This window comes from Lissotriton vulgaris, chromosome 1_2 (assembly GCF_964263255.1).
Source record: "Lissotriton vulgaris chromosome 1_2, aLisVul1.2, whole genome shotgun sequence".
Lineage (NCBI taxonomy): Eukaryota > Metazoa > Chordata > Amphibia > Caudata > Salamandridae > Lissotriton > Lissotriton vulgaris.
Genome location: NC_141686.1, coordinates 98,087,260 through 98,101,907, shown reverse-complemented (window position 1 = coordinate 98,101,907; position 14,648 = coordinate 98,087,260). Strand labels below are relative to the sequence as shown.

General features: G+C 50.0%; 1 protein-coding gene across 10 annotated transcripts in view; it reads left to right on the top strand.

The window, feature by feature from the left end:
* The window catches only part of MICAL3 (microtubule associated monooxygenase, calponin and LIM domain containing 3), a 2,050,293-nt gene that overhangs the window by 1,635,117 nt on the left and 400,528 nt on the right, over positions 1-14,648 (top strand). The gene's annotated exons all lie outside the window — the stretch shown is intronic.

Genomic DNA, 14,648 nt, shown 5'->3' with positions numbered 1-14,648 from the left:
ACTCTGAGGAAAACATGCCTCTAGAAGGCAATATTTTCTGTTATTTTCTTCAAGTATAATCTATTCGTAATAATATACATTTGACTGAATACATCTCCCTAGAAAGAGCATGGAATCTCTCTTACTTAGTTTGTACATAAGTGAAGAATGTTGCATGCACATTTAAGAGATTTGAAAGCATCCCTATCCCATTGTGTGCCGGCTCTTCCAGACAGTATATTGTTGCTATGGTGAAAGGTGTTGAAAAAGTCCATCTACATCATGTGTAGGGGTTCCTTTCTATACTCCCATACCATGATCTTTGATTTTTGAAGAGATGCTATGCAGGAGACTACGGTGACAGAAAGGTAGTTGTCCTCAAATCCAAGAAGGGAGAGTGTGGGAGGCACAGAGACATAGTTCCAGTTAGAGAAGCAGGCCAATGGCCCCCTCCTCTGCCCCTGTAAGGGCCATCCTTTCTGTTTCCCAGTATCACGCAACTTAGACAACTTGGGTTAACACTGGGTACCTCATTTTTGTTTAGGGGTCACCCGCTCTGTCCGTCGGTACCTCTCTCATCCACTTCCTCTCGGATGACTGAGAGAGGTACCGACGGACAGAGCGGGGCCTCATATTCCCGAGCGGTTGCCGGGTGAGGTGAGGTCATCTCCCACGCAAAGCGCGGATTAAGACACAAATTACATCTTCCTTGTGAACATTGGGGCTCCAAGTACCTGGTAGATATAAGTATTCCTATATAATTTAAAACATTTTTGTTACTCTCTTTCACATTCATGTTTTTCATGTTGCAGTAGCTTAACACCTAGGTCCTGATGAAAGCCGGAGAGATTTCCAATTAGGCTGAAACATGTTGACCGTCCTGCACAGCGCCATAGTGTAGCCACATATTTAGGCTACCCGGCATGCTTTTATACCTTGACACTTGGACAATTCCCATTAAACATATTTTTTGTCTGAGTCGTTAATTTTAAGTTTCCCTTACCACAGCACTGCACAACACACCTTCAGCACTACACTCAGAGTAACATTCTGGCTAGAGTTTCTATTCCACATCCATATCCGCACCATCATTTGATGGTTTGGGCGGCTGGTTGGATGGATTAACAAACATCCCACATGATGAGACTCCACCAGAAGGGTGGTCTGATGGGAATATCTCAGCCGTTTGTAACTCTTTCACTGCTTGCATGAATCCTACTTTTCTCAGCTACGAGTACAGCAACACACAGAAGACTGGTCATTTCTTTATCTTTTAAGTTCTTGCCACGGTTAAATGCAAAAATCGGCAGTCCTTTAAAGATATCCTTGGAGTCTAGTTCAGATGCAATAATAGGCCAATGTTTTCTGATGGATTTCTTGTACGCATAGCTAATGGTGGACAATTTGGACACAATTACGGACGTTTAGATTTTGGTTTGTGTTTGAAAGTGAGAAGATCAGATCTGTGAATCCTCTTACACCTTTCCGTGGCTGAATCTAAAATGTCTAGTGGATAACCTCTTTCTTGAAATCTGTTTAACATTGCAGAAGCTTGTTGGTCAAACTTAGCCGGGTTAGAAGAGATTCTTTTCACTCGCAAAAGTTGAGGGTATGGTAAGTGATTCTTTAGAGAAATCTGATGCAAATTTTGGTAGTGCAACAGATTGTTGCGATCTGTGTATTTTTTGAATAAATTTGTTTCGAGGATATTGTCATGACGAGTGATCCGAGCATCCAGAGTTTATAGAGTGTGCATGGTACTCATATGTAAATTGAATCCATTCATTGATGTGATTGAGCCCTTCCAACGATTCTAACAGCGCCTGTAAAAGTACCTTTTCACGCGCCAAAAATGTCGTCTATATATCTCAATAAGGCGGTGGTGTATGTCATCCATGTTTTATCATTTAAGATGTTGTTCTCTTCAAAGTATTTCATAAATATATTCGCGTATGAAGGCGCGGCACAGTTGCCCATAGATGTACCAGACATCTGTATATAATGTTGGTTCTCCCATCTGATATAGAGTGAAATGTATCAACTGAATTAAAACTACTTGAAAATCTGTACTTAATTCAGAATGCAGTAAAGTGTCTTCATTGGCCTCCATCCCTAAGTCATGAGGAATTGAAGTATATAGGGATTTTACATCTATCCAATATAACCAAATGTCCTCATCTTTTGCAAAGGAGATCTTTTTAACTTGAGATAGAAAATCTGTAGTATCTTTCACGTAGGTGCGCATCTTCATCACAAATGGGTGTAATTACTTGTCGATACAATTTACCAACATATTCATGAAGGATGCCCTTGGTTGATACTATGGGCCTGAAAGGAGGATGTAAAATGTTTTTATGTACTTTAGGTAACATGCACATACTCAGGGATTTAGGGTCCGATTGTATGAGATATTTAGCCGTTTTAGCATTAATGACGCCCGTATCCAAAGCTTGTTGAACAATGGTATGTAAAATTTCAGAAAATTGTTCCGTAGGGTTGTGGTCAATCGTACAATAAGTGTTATAGTCAGAAAGATTTTCCATGACTTGTTCTCGGTAAACAATCAAGTTCATAATGACCAAAGCTCCACCCTTATCAGCAGACTGACAGGTAATTTCAGAGTTGTTAGCCAGCTTCCTCAATATAGCAAACTCTTTGTTGGACAAATTGCGATGTTTGGAAGTGAGTCTGTAATTGAATTTGTGTAGATCAGATTTGACCAACTTCTCGCAGGCGTCAAAGCTCTTATGGCTAACAGGTGCCATGTATGTACTTTTGAAGCGTAAACCACTTAATTGATCATCTTCAATGGGATACATATCAGTGACCACATTCTCAAAAAAAAATTCTCAGATGCAAACTTCGCATAAATTTGAAAAGACTGATCTCTAATTCCAATTCATTGGTATTGCTAGTAGGTACAAAGGTAGTTCCTTTTTTGTAAAGTCTTGATTTGGCTGTCATTGAGTGCATAGGAAGAAATGTTAATAACTAGGTTACTGTCTTCTTCCCTTTCAATCCTTTCTTCAAGGCTGAAGTGCTCCTGGTATCCCTCTCCGCTTCCACTTCCTTTTCTTTTACTCCTCCTGGGTCGTCTTTGTCTTCGGGGCCTCTCTCCAAAAAAAGAATCTCCAGTAGAGAGTGTTGATGTTGCATTGCCTCCTGTACTGGTCGTGGGGGGCTGTGTAATACTAGATTGAGATTGTGGTGTGCGTCTGGTGTCCTCTTCAGAGGAGGAAGATTTTGTTTCTGTATTGGATTTACATGGTTTGTTCTGTAGGAGTCTTGCATATACCTCAGCCCATGTATAAACCTATCTGAAAGAAACAGGTTAGTATTAGATTCCTTACCTTAGAATATCCCCAGGCGTCAGTCTGGATCCGGAAACTTTTGCGTAGCAGTACCCCTGCGCGTCGGTAGGCGTCGTCTGCAGGCGTCCCCTGCGGCACCGCGTCCGTCGTCGGCGTCGTGCGCCGTGATGACGTTGCTGGAGTATATAGACGCCGCCTCCGCGCGCTGACGTCAGTTCTTTTTTCCGCGCCAGTTAGCGCAGATCCGAAGAGCAGTACTCCGGTCTTTGACCAAAGTTTTTTGAATCTTTCTGATATTTCTTAAGGTGCTGTAGGATGCTCGATTTTAAGAACTGTGACGACTGTGACCGCACAATGTCGGTCACGGACCATCACCGACTCTGCCTCCGGTGCCTGGGCCCAGACCACGACGTGGACGCCTGCGTCGATTGACCGGCCTTGACGAATAAAGCTAGACGGGAGCGGTCCCGCAAGCTGCTCGAGCTCCGGGTGTCGGCCCGCGTCGAGAGCGGTCCCGGTCCGGCCGGAGGTCAAGGGAGCGATCGCGGAGCCGTCACGAGCGCTCCGGGAGTCGTCCCCATTCCTCTGGTTCCTCAGGTAGGAAGCACAAGAAGTCGGGGGGTTGTCATCGTACCCCTGACCTCCCCCGACGCTTGCGCGATGCGGCCGGGGGTTCGGGTGGCCCCACCCCCGCGGCTCCGCGTGAGTCGCCGACGCGGCCTGCTCCATACCCTGCGGTCCCTGGGCAAGGCGCGTCGCCCGAGGAGATAGAGGCGTTCCTCATGGCCATGAGGGCACTGCCTCCTCAGACTGGGCCTCCGGCGCCTGCGGGCCCTGTGGTCCCGTCCGAGGGACCTAGCGGTTCGGGTGCTCCTGCCTCGACGCCGTCGGGTGCTCCGGCCCTGACGCCGTTGGCGGCTCCGGCCCCGGCACCGCAGGGGCCTTCGGGGTCGACGCCGGCTGGTCAACCGGCCTCTCCGGCGCCGATTCCATCGGAGCAACCCACTGCGCCGCCCCCGCGCGGCGCCGGGACTCCGCCGCCCCAATTCCCTCTCCGACTCCGGACGCGGAGTCGAACCGGCGTCGCCCGACGCCGAGTCAGACGCCGATGGGGCCTGTTGACCCGGGGGAGCCGGTCTACATTGTTGATTCCGAATATGGTGAGGATGTAGATTACGGAGAGGAGTGGGAGGGGTCTGAGGACCCTCTGACCCGCGAGTGTCAGTACAATGTGGACTGGACAGGTGACTTGGTTGACGCCAGTGGTCTGGATGGCTCCCCCAACCCTGGCTTTGTCTCGCCTCCTACCGTGGCTACGGAGGAAGGGGCAGCTTATTCAGTGGTGTTGATGAGGGCTGCCAAGGCCTTAAACATTGAGCTCCCCGTCGCGGCCGTGAGGACTAACATCCTCACTGAGGTACTCAAACCGCAGTCATGCCCACAGGAGCCACTGCTGCCGTTCAACAAGGCCTTAACTGACGTTCTTTTGGGCACGTGGTCCAGGCCCGCTTCAGGTTCGCCTGTTGATAGGAACGTGGCCAGACGCCACTGTCCGTGTACAGATGACCCCAAGTTCTTGTCCACCCATCCCACCCCTGAGAGCCTGGTGATCCAGGCCTCAACTTCCCAGACCGCATTCCCGTCGGCCCCGCCCAACCGGGAATCTAAGAGGTACGACCAGTATGGTAAGAAGGTCTTCTCGTCCCGGAGTCTGGGACTGCGGTCTTGCAACACCGCATGCCTCTTAGGCCGCTACACCCACTCTCTGTGTGGATACGGTCGCGGACCTGCTGCCTGAATGCCCGCCGGAGGTACGGGCTAAGCTCGGCAAGGCTATGATTGAAGGCCGAGACGCAGCAAGGTACTCCATCAGGTGTGGTCTTGATACGACCGACTCACTAGGCAGGGCGATGTCCACGCCTGGCTGAGATCCGCCAATTTCTCGGCAGATGTCCAGAATGCATTGATGGACATGCCGTTTGATGGCAGTCGCCTGTTTGGCGACAAAGCGGACCACGCGCTGGAGCGCTTCAAGGACTCCAGGGTCACGGGCAAGTCCTTGGGTCTCTCGACCCAGCGCCAGCAAACGGGTTCGTTTCGCTCCTTTCGTGGCCCAGGAAGGGGCGGTCCCACACGTGCTAACAGCCACGTGCCGCAACAGACTTATCAACGCGGCGGCGGCCGTGGAAACCGCCGTGGTGGCGGTCGGGGAGAGCGGCGAGGTCAGACCACACCTCCCCCCGCAGCATCCGCCTCTAAATCCTCCTAGTCCATGCTTTCAGGCCCATGTGATGCCGGTGGGTGGCAGGGTTCGCCATCACCTCTCCCACTGGCACACAATAACATCGGACAGGTGGGTGCTGCAGCTCGTCCGAAGGTGCTACTCCCTCCCCTTCGAGACCACTCCTCCAGCCATGCCACCGCAGAACCACTGTGTGTCGGGGGACCACTTGGCACTTCTGAGGGAGGAAGTTACGGCCCTCTTGGCCAAGGGGGCCATCGAGCGCGTTCCTGGGCCAGAAGTAGGACGTGGTTGCTATTCCCACTACTTTCTGGTACCCAAGAAGGACAAAGGGGGCCTACGTCCTATCTTGGACCTAAGGAACGTCAACTGCTTCCTCCGGAAGGAGAAGTTCAAGATGTTGACATTAGCTCAGGTTTTGGCTGCTCTAGTCCCGCAAGACTGGATGGTAGCGTTGGACTTGCAGGATGCGTATTTTCACATCCCCGTCCTGCCGGCCCACCGGCGTTACCTGCGGTTCACGGTAGGCCAGGAGCACTTTCAGTTTATCGTGCTCCCCTTCGGCCTTACCAGCGCCCCACGGGTGTTCACAAAGGTGATGGCGGTGGTCGCAGCCCATCTGCGCAGATTAGGGGTTTCAGTCTTCCCCTATCTAGACGACTGGTTGTTAAAGGCGGGCTCGCCCCAGACAGTCGTCCAACACCTTCAGATGACTGCAGACCTCCTGCACGAGCTGGGGTTTTCCATCAGTGTGCCGAAATCACACCTGTGTCCCTCTCAAAAGCTCCTTTTCATCGGAGCGGTTCTCGACTCGGCGCAGTTTCGGGCTATCCACCGGAACGGCGGGTCCAGGATATACAGGCTTTGATTCCCATCTTTCAGCCGTTATCCTGGGTTTCGGTCCGGTTGACGCTGCGGCTCCTGGGGCTGATGGCTTCCTGCATCCTTCTGGTGCATCGCGCCCGGTGACGGATGTGGGCTCTGCAGTGGGACCTGAAGTTTCAGTGGGCCCAGCATCAGGGCAACTTGTCCGACCATGTCTTGATCTCGGAGGGCACTGCGAGACAACTGCAGTGGTGGCTTACGGACCGCGATTGGGTCAGAGGCAGATCCCTCTCCCTTCCCCAACCGGAGCACGTTGTTGTGACGGACGCGTCCCTCCAGGGCTGGGGAGGCCACTTGGGAGAGGCAAAGATCAGAGGCATCTGGTCTCCGGCGGAGTCCGGGCTCCATATAAACCTGTTGGAGCTGCGAGCGATTCGTTTGGCACTGAAAGCATTCCTCCCCTTTGTCAGCGGGAGTGTGGTGCAGGTGTTCACGGACAACACCACCGCCATGTGGTACTGCAACAAGCAGGGCGGGGTGGGGTCGTGGACCCTTTGCCAAGAGGTTCTGCGCCTCTGGCAATGGCTGGAACGTCAGGGCGTGACTCTGACGGTTCAACACCTGGAAGGTTCTCTGAACACCAGGGCGGACGAACTCAGCCGTCGGTGCTCGATGGATCACGAATGGCGTCTGAACTCGGACGTGGCGCAAGGCCTCTTTCTGCGATGGGGAGAGCCTTGGTTAGATCTATTCGCCACAGAAGAGAACGCGCAATGTCATCAGTTCTGCGCGTTGGAGTTTCCAAGACGGCACTCGCACGGCGACGCCTTTCGGCGCGAGTGGAGTTGCGGTCTGTTATACGCCTTTCCGCCTATACCACTTCTGCCCAGAGTGCTGAAGAAGATCAGGCGCGACCGGGCCCAAGTCATCCTTGTGGCTCCGGACTAGGCTCGAAGGTACTGGTATCCCGAGCTACTCAGCATGTCAGTCGGTCCCCCGATCCGCCTGCCCCTTCAGGAGGACCTTCTGTCGCAGCAGCAGGGGACGGTCCTCCACCCGAACCTGTCCAGCCTCCACCTCCATGCGTGGAGATTGAGCGGCAACAGTTGAGGCCATTTGACTTGCCTCCTGAAGTCTGTGATGTGATTCTGGCAGCCAGGCGTCCCTCCACAAAGTCGGTATACGCCTGCCGGTGGAACAGATTTGTGGCATGGTGCACAGCAAAGGCTGTGGATCCCCTTTCTGCCCCTCTTTCCGAGGTTCTCCTCTTCCTTCTCTCTCTTGACCAGCAGGGCTCTGCTCTGGGCACTATCAAGGGCTACCTTTCTGCCCTTTCTGCCTTTCTGAGGCTGCCTGATCAACCTTCTTTGTTCAAGTCCCCTATAGTAACAAGGTTCTTGAAAGGCATCACACACATGTATCCTCCTGTTCCGTTTGTGATGCCTCAGTGTGACTTGAACCTGGTTCTAACCTTCTTGATGTGTGCTCCCATTGAGCCACTTCATTCCTGTCCTCTCCATCTCCTGACTTTAAAGACGGCCTTCCTGGTTGCCATCACCTCTGCCAGGAGAGTGAGTGAGCTCCAGGCTCTTTCTGTCAAACCTCCCTTCCTGTCCATTCATCCAGACAAGGTGGTTTTGAGAACTAGACCTTCTTTCCTGCCCAAAGTTGTCTCTGCTTTTCACATCGGGCAGTCCATCACCCTCCCCTCCTTCTTCCCGCCTCCGCATCCTTCAAAGGATGAAGAGCGGCTCCATCGTCTGGACCCAAAACGTGCGCTTTCATTTTATATGGATCGCACACGCCAGATCCGGGTGGATGACCAACTGTTTGTTGGCTACTTGGGTGCGAAGAAGGGACGGGCGGTACATAAACGGACCATCTCTCAGTGGCTCGTTCTGTGCATCAAAGCGTGCTACTCTTTGGCTCGGAAGGAGCCTCCTGTTGGGCTGAAGGCCCATTCCACTCGGGCCACGGCGGCTACTACTGCCCTGGGCCGGGGAGTCCCTTTGCAGGACATTTGCCAGGCGGCTACGTGGGCCTCGCTGCACACTTTTGTGAGGCACTACTCCCTGGACAGTCAAGTCCGGAGGGATGGCTTCTTTGGCCGTTCGGTCCTCCAGGACTTTCTGGTGTAGGTTGTATTGGTTCGCAGACCCACCACCGGGGTTGGTATTGCTGGGGTATCTATTCTAAGGTAAGGAATCTAATACTAACCTGTTTCTTTCAGATGAACAAGTTACTTACCTTCGGTAACGATATATCTGTAAGAAACAGTAGTTAGTATTAGATTCCTTACCGCCCCACCCATCCTCCCCGTTCTGCGAACTGATACCTAGGGTTAAGGACATCCCTTTCAGGGCCCTAGTTTCAAATGGCACCAGTGTTGGTTCTCACATGGCTCTGCGTGTTCTGGCGCGGAACAGCTGTGTACAAAGAACTGACGTCAGCGCGCGGAGGCGGCGTCTATATACTCCAGCGACGTCATCACGGCGCACGACGACGGACGCGGAGCCGCAGGGGACGCCTGCAGACGACGCCTACCGGCGCGCAGGTATACTGCTACGCAAAAGTTTACGGATCCAGACTGACGCCTGGGGATATTCTAAGGTAAGGAATCTAATACTAACTACTGTTTCTTACAGATATATCGTTACCGAAGGTAAGTAACTTGTTCTTCCGAGTTTATAATCCATAGTGTCACGTCTATATTTCCGAATGTTTCTCTCATTGATTTCTTGTGTATGTTCATCTAATTGTTGGTTAATGTCCTCCAATATTTTAGACCATTCGTCATTAGTAGTCATATCTGTTAAATCTTTTTTACGTTTTGTTATGTCACGATTCAAGTCTTCCAATGCTCTAGAGAGTTCCTCGATTATTAGGAGAATAGGATCAAGTGAGCACTTGTTTAAGATGGAGTACCACCTTTCTACAGATTTGGAACTGTTTTTACAAAGTAGTGGTTTCAACGGGATACGAAGGCCTCTCGGTATTCTCTGCGCGCGGTAAAAACGTATTAATGTACTAGCGTGTAATCTTTGGTTGATTTCTTTCTTTGTGAGATATAGTAGTTGTCTGATATAGCTTTCTTTATTTTTGGTAACCTTAGGGTGTGTGATAACTTCAGGTATCAATGCATAAATAATGTCAATATCTTCAGTAGAAAATACAAAAGTTTCTGCTCTCAGATCAGTGAGTGATGTTCTGTCATCATAAGCCATTCTTGTGCAAAAGTTGGGGATAGGTGCAGCGTCCCGGGTCAGAAAAAGCTTCAAAACCAAAAGAGGTAGGGTGCGCACACCAAATGTTTACGACAGCTCTTGAGAGGTTGGCGTGTGCTCCTGGGGTATCACCCCCTGACTGGGGTATCCAAGTAACAACTAATGAACAACAAAGCTGTATTTAGTGACGGCCACCTGGGCACACCGTATTTGTACACAACAACTTGTGTTATCCGTATAAATCAAGGTGAATAGAAAGTTCCAATATTCAATGGTTGAAATGATTCAAGAAAAATGTATTCATTCTTTTCCAATATCATAATTAGCAAAATAATCCCTCAGGATGAATGATCAAATCATCATCAAAGCATCTTCACAGTAACATCCATTCCCTATGCATTTCGGCCAGAGCACCCTTCATCAGGGGGATAATCTGTAAACATAAAACAGTGTATGATGCCCAAATGTAATCACACACCAGCAAAAAAAGCAATGTATGCATATGCTGCTTAGTTAGAAAACTGTCATGACTAGCATAAGGTTCCATAAAATCTCAGTCAAAAAGAATAAATGCACCTTCTAGGAACCAGTTGTATCTCATTAAATTGTGAATGCGTGACCAATGCCCACGACGTGACCGAGTGAGCAGCTGTTCAAGTGATAAACAAAATGTTCAGGTAGTGACCGATAAAAGTGATTGGAGTGGTTGTATACAGAAAGATGCATGCTTGAAATGAAAAAGTGCCCCCAGACATGTGGATAATAACGGCGTGTATAATGACGCAGACAACGTGAGCACGGAAAATGCCGCCTTAATGAAATGAGACTAATGTCAGGTGACAAAATAACATAAAGTGCATTTTCAATGGCATAGGAATTGATCAAGTACCGAAAATAATTTGGTGTGCGGTTAAATAGAAGAAAGCACATGCGGGGAGAAGAAACATATCCTCCAAGGGCATAGTAGTATAAACTTATGGTTCGCACCATAATCTCAACCTAGTAGTCAAGTCAATATAGCTTTATTCGATTTTGATTCAAAAATCATGAAAGCGTACAGTTTAAAAGAATTATAAGTAAAAGCATACATACAATAATACATAATATCTACAAGTTAAAAACTTTTGCCCGACATGTGGGAGTAAGTATCTTAGTTATAACCTACTATACACAGGTTAAAATTTGTTCAACCAATAATTAATAGGGGTTCCAGTACTTAGAACTATGGAGCAATGATTCCTGACGGGTCTGAGTAGGAAAACTTCTGCCACTCAATGCATGAAGTCCTCTGCCCATTAACATGTTGCACCCTGCCTTTAGACTAGATGTGGGGGACCACGACATTCTGGGGTAAAAATCGTGCAAATCCCAGACGGAGATTGGGCTGTTTACCACTTGGGGTGCACAGGTACGCAGGTACGGGACAATGTGTCTCTGCCTAAATCTAACAAGAACTAAGTCACCAACGATATCTTTTTGGAAGGAACCCCGCCAGCCCACCCTTCTAACACTCATTATTGTACCCACAAGGTTGGGTGGCAGGGGTCTATTGTTGGTCAGCCAAAATTTGACCTTGTTCAGCAAGTCGTGTTGTCTCTCGGTTTTCCCTGGAGGAAGTACTGGTACTCCCGCGAGGACACACACAAAAGGAGCTGCCTCCGGGGAGAGTTGGATGGAAGTTACTTTGTTATCCAGTATTTGGGTGTCTTTCATAGATTCACATGCCTGAATCATTCCCCGTCGTCGAGACGGGAGCCTCCGGTATATAAAAAAGTAATGTCCTAAGACATACATATAAAAGAATAGGCCTAAGGGTCTCACCTTAGTGTCCTATCTAGGTCCTTATGTAGGAAGGACCAAACAGAGTAGGCTCAAGGGTCCCACCTTGGTAGCCTATCTGTGTCCTTTTGTAAAAAGGACCAAAGTAAAGAGAAACAACCAATCAGCTACTACCTCCCTCTAGAACCTTCCTGTGAGGAGCCTCAGTCTCTCAGATTTTCTACTGCACGTTGTGCTAGGGAGTCTCCACCTGAGTTCTCCTCAGGAAACTTACTTTTCATCTAAATTCGATAGTTTTCTCGACTTCTTTGCTATGGCTGATAGCAAAAAGAAAGGGCTCTTTCGAGCCTGTGCTTCTTGTGGCAAAAAGAGGCTTCACATGGATGATGAACATGAGACCTGTTTATACTGTCTCTACCCTCACCACCAGGCCAAGGACTGCAGAATATGTCGTACTTTCTCCCATAAAACCCAGAAGGACCGGGAAGGACGTCTTCTGATATGGCTGAACAGACTTAAAGACAAGCCTGAAGGCGACTTGGTTTCTGAAGGTGAGAGCATGTCTGGCGCCTCGCAGTTTTCCTTGAAGAGGCCTAGGGTTTCCTCTCCTGGCCCCTCAGACACCCCTCCTAAGAAGGCCAGAAAGTCTTCAGAGGGCAAGCCTACTGTGTCTGACAAGGACCTTCCTGTCCCCAGGAAGCAGTCGCTGATTAAAACGACAACGACAACGTCGACGATCTCCTCAGCGCTGAAAACCGTCTCTACGTCGACGACAACAGTGTCGACAACGACAGCCTCGTCGGCGTCTTCCTCGTCGACCAGAACGACACCTTCATCGTCGACGAGTAGGCCACTTTCATCCACTGTTCCCTCGACGACTAGGACTACGTCGTCGACGACAAGGCCGACGCCGAAGACATCGACGACGACACCGTCGACGAAAGCCACAACGTCGACGAAGCCTCCATCGTCGACGAGGAGCACCCCGTCGACGGCGGAAAAGTTACCGTCGACGAGAACACCGTCGACGAGGACATCGACGATGGACATACCATCGACGAGGAGTAAAATTCCGTCGACGACGGAAAGCTCTTTGGTGACGCCATCGACACAGGCGTCGATGGCAACTGGTACCTGGAAGGAGTCTGAGCTGCTCTCACATGCTATGGACGCCCAAACGTCCCATGTCTCCATCAGAATTACCAAAAAGCCAATTACACCGGACATGACATCACCTAGTAATGGTGCAACAACTAACACCATCCTGTTTCTTACAGGACCAAGAAATGGATGAGGAACCGTTTTTCCAGGCCACTAGCCCTTCGGAGCTGGTGCTTAAGTGCCAGAGTACAGATGAGGAGCAAGATGTTGAGGAACCTGTGACTCAAGCTGTCCATACTCAGGTACACACACAAGTGACACCAATGGTGTGCCTGCCAGCATCCTTAGTTTCGGACTTGCGCTTCCTCATCCAGGACTACAAAGAGTGGTTTCCAGAAAAAGCCACTCCTGTTGCTCCTCCGACTCCGCAGGTATCTGCGCCTGTACCTGCGCCTGTACCACGACATAAGCCCCCTCCGCTGGTACTTCCTAGAACTCAAGATCCAGCACAAGACCCGTCTCGTCCGATGATGATGAGAGGGACCATGAAGAAGGGGAAGTCCGCGACGATGACACAGACCCGGACGCCGACCAAGACTGCGTCACTCACTCTCCAGCCTCTCCAGAGCCGCAGTCTTCGGAGTCTCCACCCGCAGACATTGGAGGCTTCCATAACCTCATGGAAAGGGCAGCCAAAAGGTTCCATATGTCCATGGAAACGCAGGAGACTGAATGTTTCCTCTATGATTTCAAGGAACCAACGAAGAAAACAACAAGATCAATCCCGATCATTGACTATCTTCTGAAACAGGGCAAACAACTCATGCAGACTCCGGCGTCTCTGCAGGTAGTAGTGCCCAGACTTGACAAAAAATATAAAGCTACATCATCGGCACCAGCATGCCTCACGGGTCACCCTAAGGCAGACTCCGTGGTTACTCAGGCGGCGCAGAAGAATTCGCGAAACCCTGCATCCCCTTTATCAACACCACCCGATAAAGAAGGCAGGAAGCTGGATGCCGTCGGAAAACGCTTTTCCACCACGTCTGCGACGACGGTGAAGATCGCCAACTCTATCGCACTTCTGGGCCGCTACAACCGTCAACTCTGGACGGACATCGCGCCCTACCTCGCTGACCTCCCAGAGGATTTGAAAGCGGAGGCACACTCGCTCCTCCTCGAAGGACAAACTTCGGCTTCGGAATTGATCGACTGTGCCATCGACGTAGCCATGACTGGCTTCAGACAGCTGGCAGGCGCCGCTGTTCTAAGACGTCAAGGTTGGCTTAAGGCCACCTCCTTCAGACAGGAGGTCCAAACTAAAATAATTGATATGCCGTACGATGGCGAACATCTTTTCGGCGAAAAGATTGACGAAGCCCTCACCACAATCAAGAAGGACACCGATACAGCCAGAGCTCTGGGAACTCTACAATCTAGAAATCAGTCCTTTCGTGGCAACAGAGGGAGAGGACAATCTTCGTACAGAGGTTCCTATCAAAATAGGTCCTCCTATTCGTACTCACAGGGCAAGACGCAGTTCCAACAGCGTCAAAACCAGTCGGGACGTCAAACTTCCTACAACAAATCGTCCTACAGAGGAAAAGGTCAGAAGAGACCCGCAGGCAATCGCCAATGACTCTATCAATTGGCCAGCCCCTCCACCATCACATTCTTTACGACTTGGAGGAAAACTTTCTTTTTTCCTACAGAATTGGCGACAAATAACAACGGACCGGTGGGTTTTACAACTTCTCCAATTCGGCCACTCACTGGAATTCCTCTCAAATCCCCCACCGACACCACCTGCCAAGCGCCCTCACAGACACCTACGGCTGCTTCTTCAGGAAATAGCTTCCATGCTTCAAAAGGGCGCAATAGAAAAAGTTCCACTCGCCCAAAAGGGGGAAGGATTCTATTCCCACTTCTTCCTAATTCACAAAAAGGGCAAGAAATGGAGGCCGATCCTCGACCTGAGGGCACTCAATATGTTCCTAAAGAAACATTCGTTCCGTATGGTCACACTACAAGAGATCCTGGGACTCCTGGAAAAAGGCGACTACATGACATCACTAGATCTTCAGGACGCCTACTATCACATCCCTATCCTCAAAGGGCACAGGAAGTACCTCAGATTCGCAGTGGCAGGAGTCCACTACCAATTCCGTGTTCTCCCGTTCGGCCTAA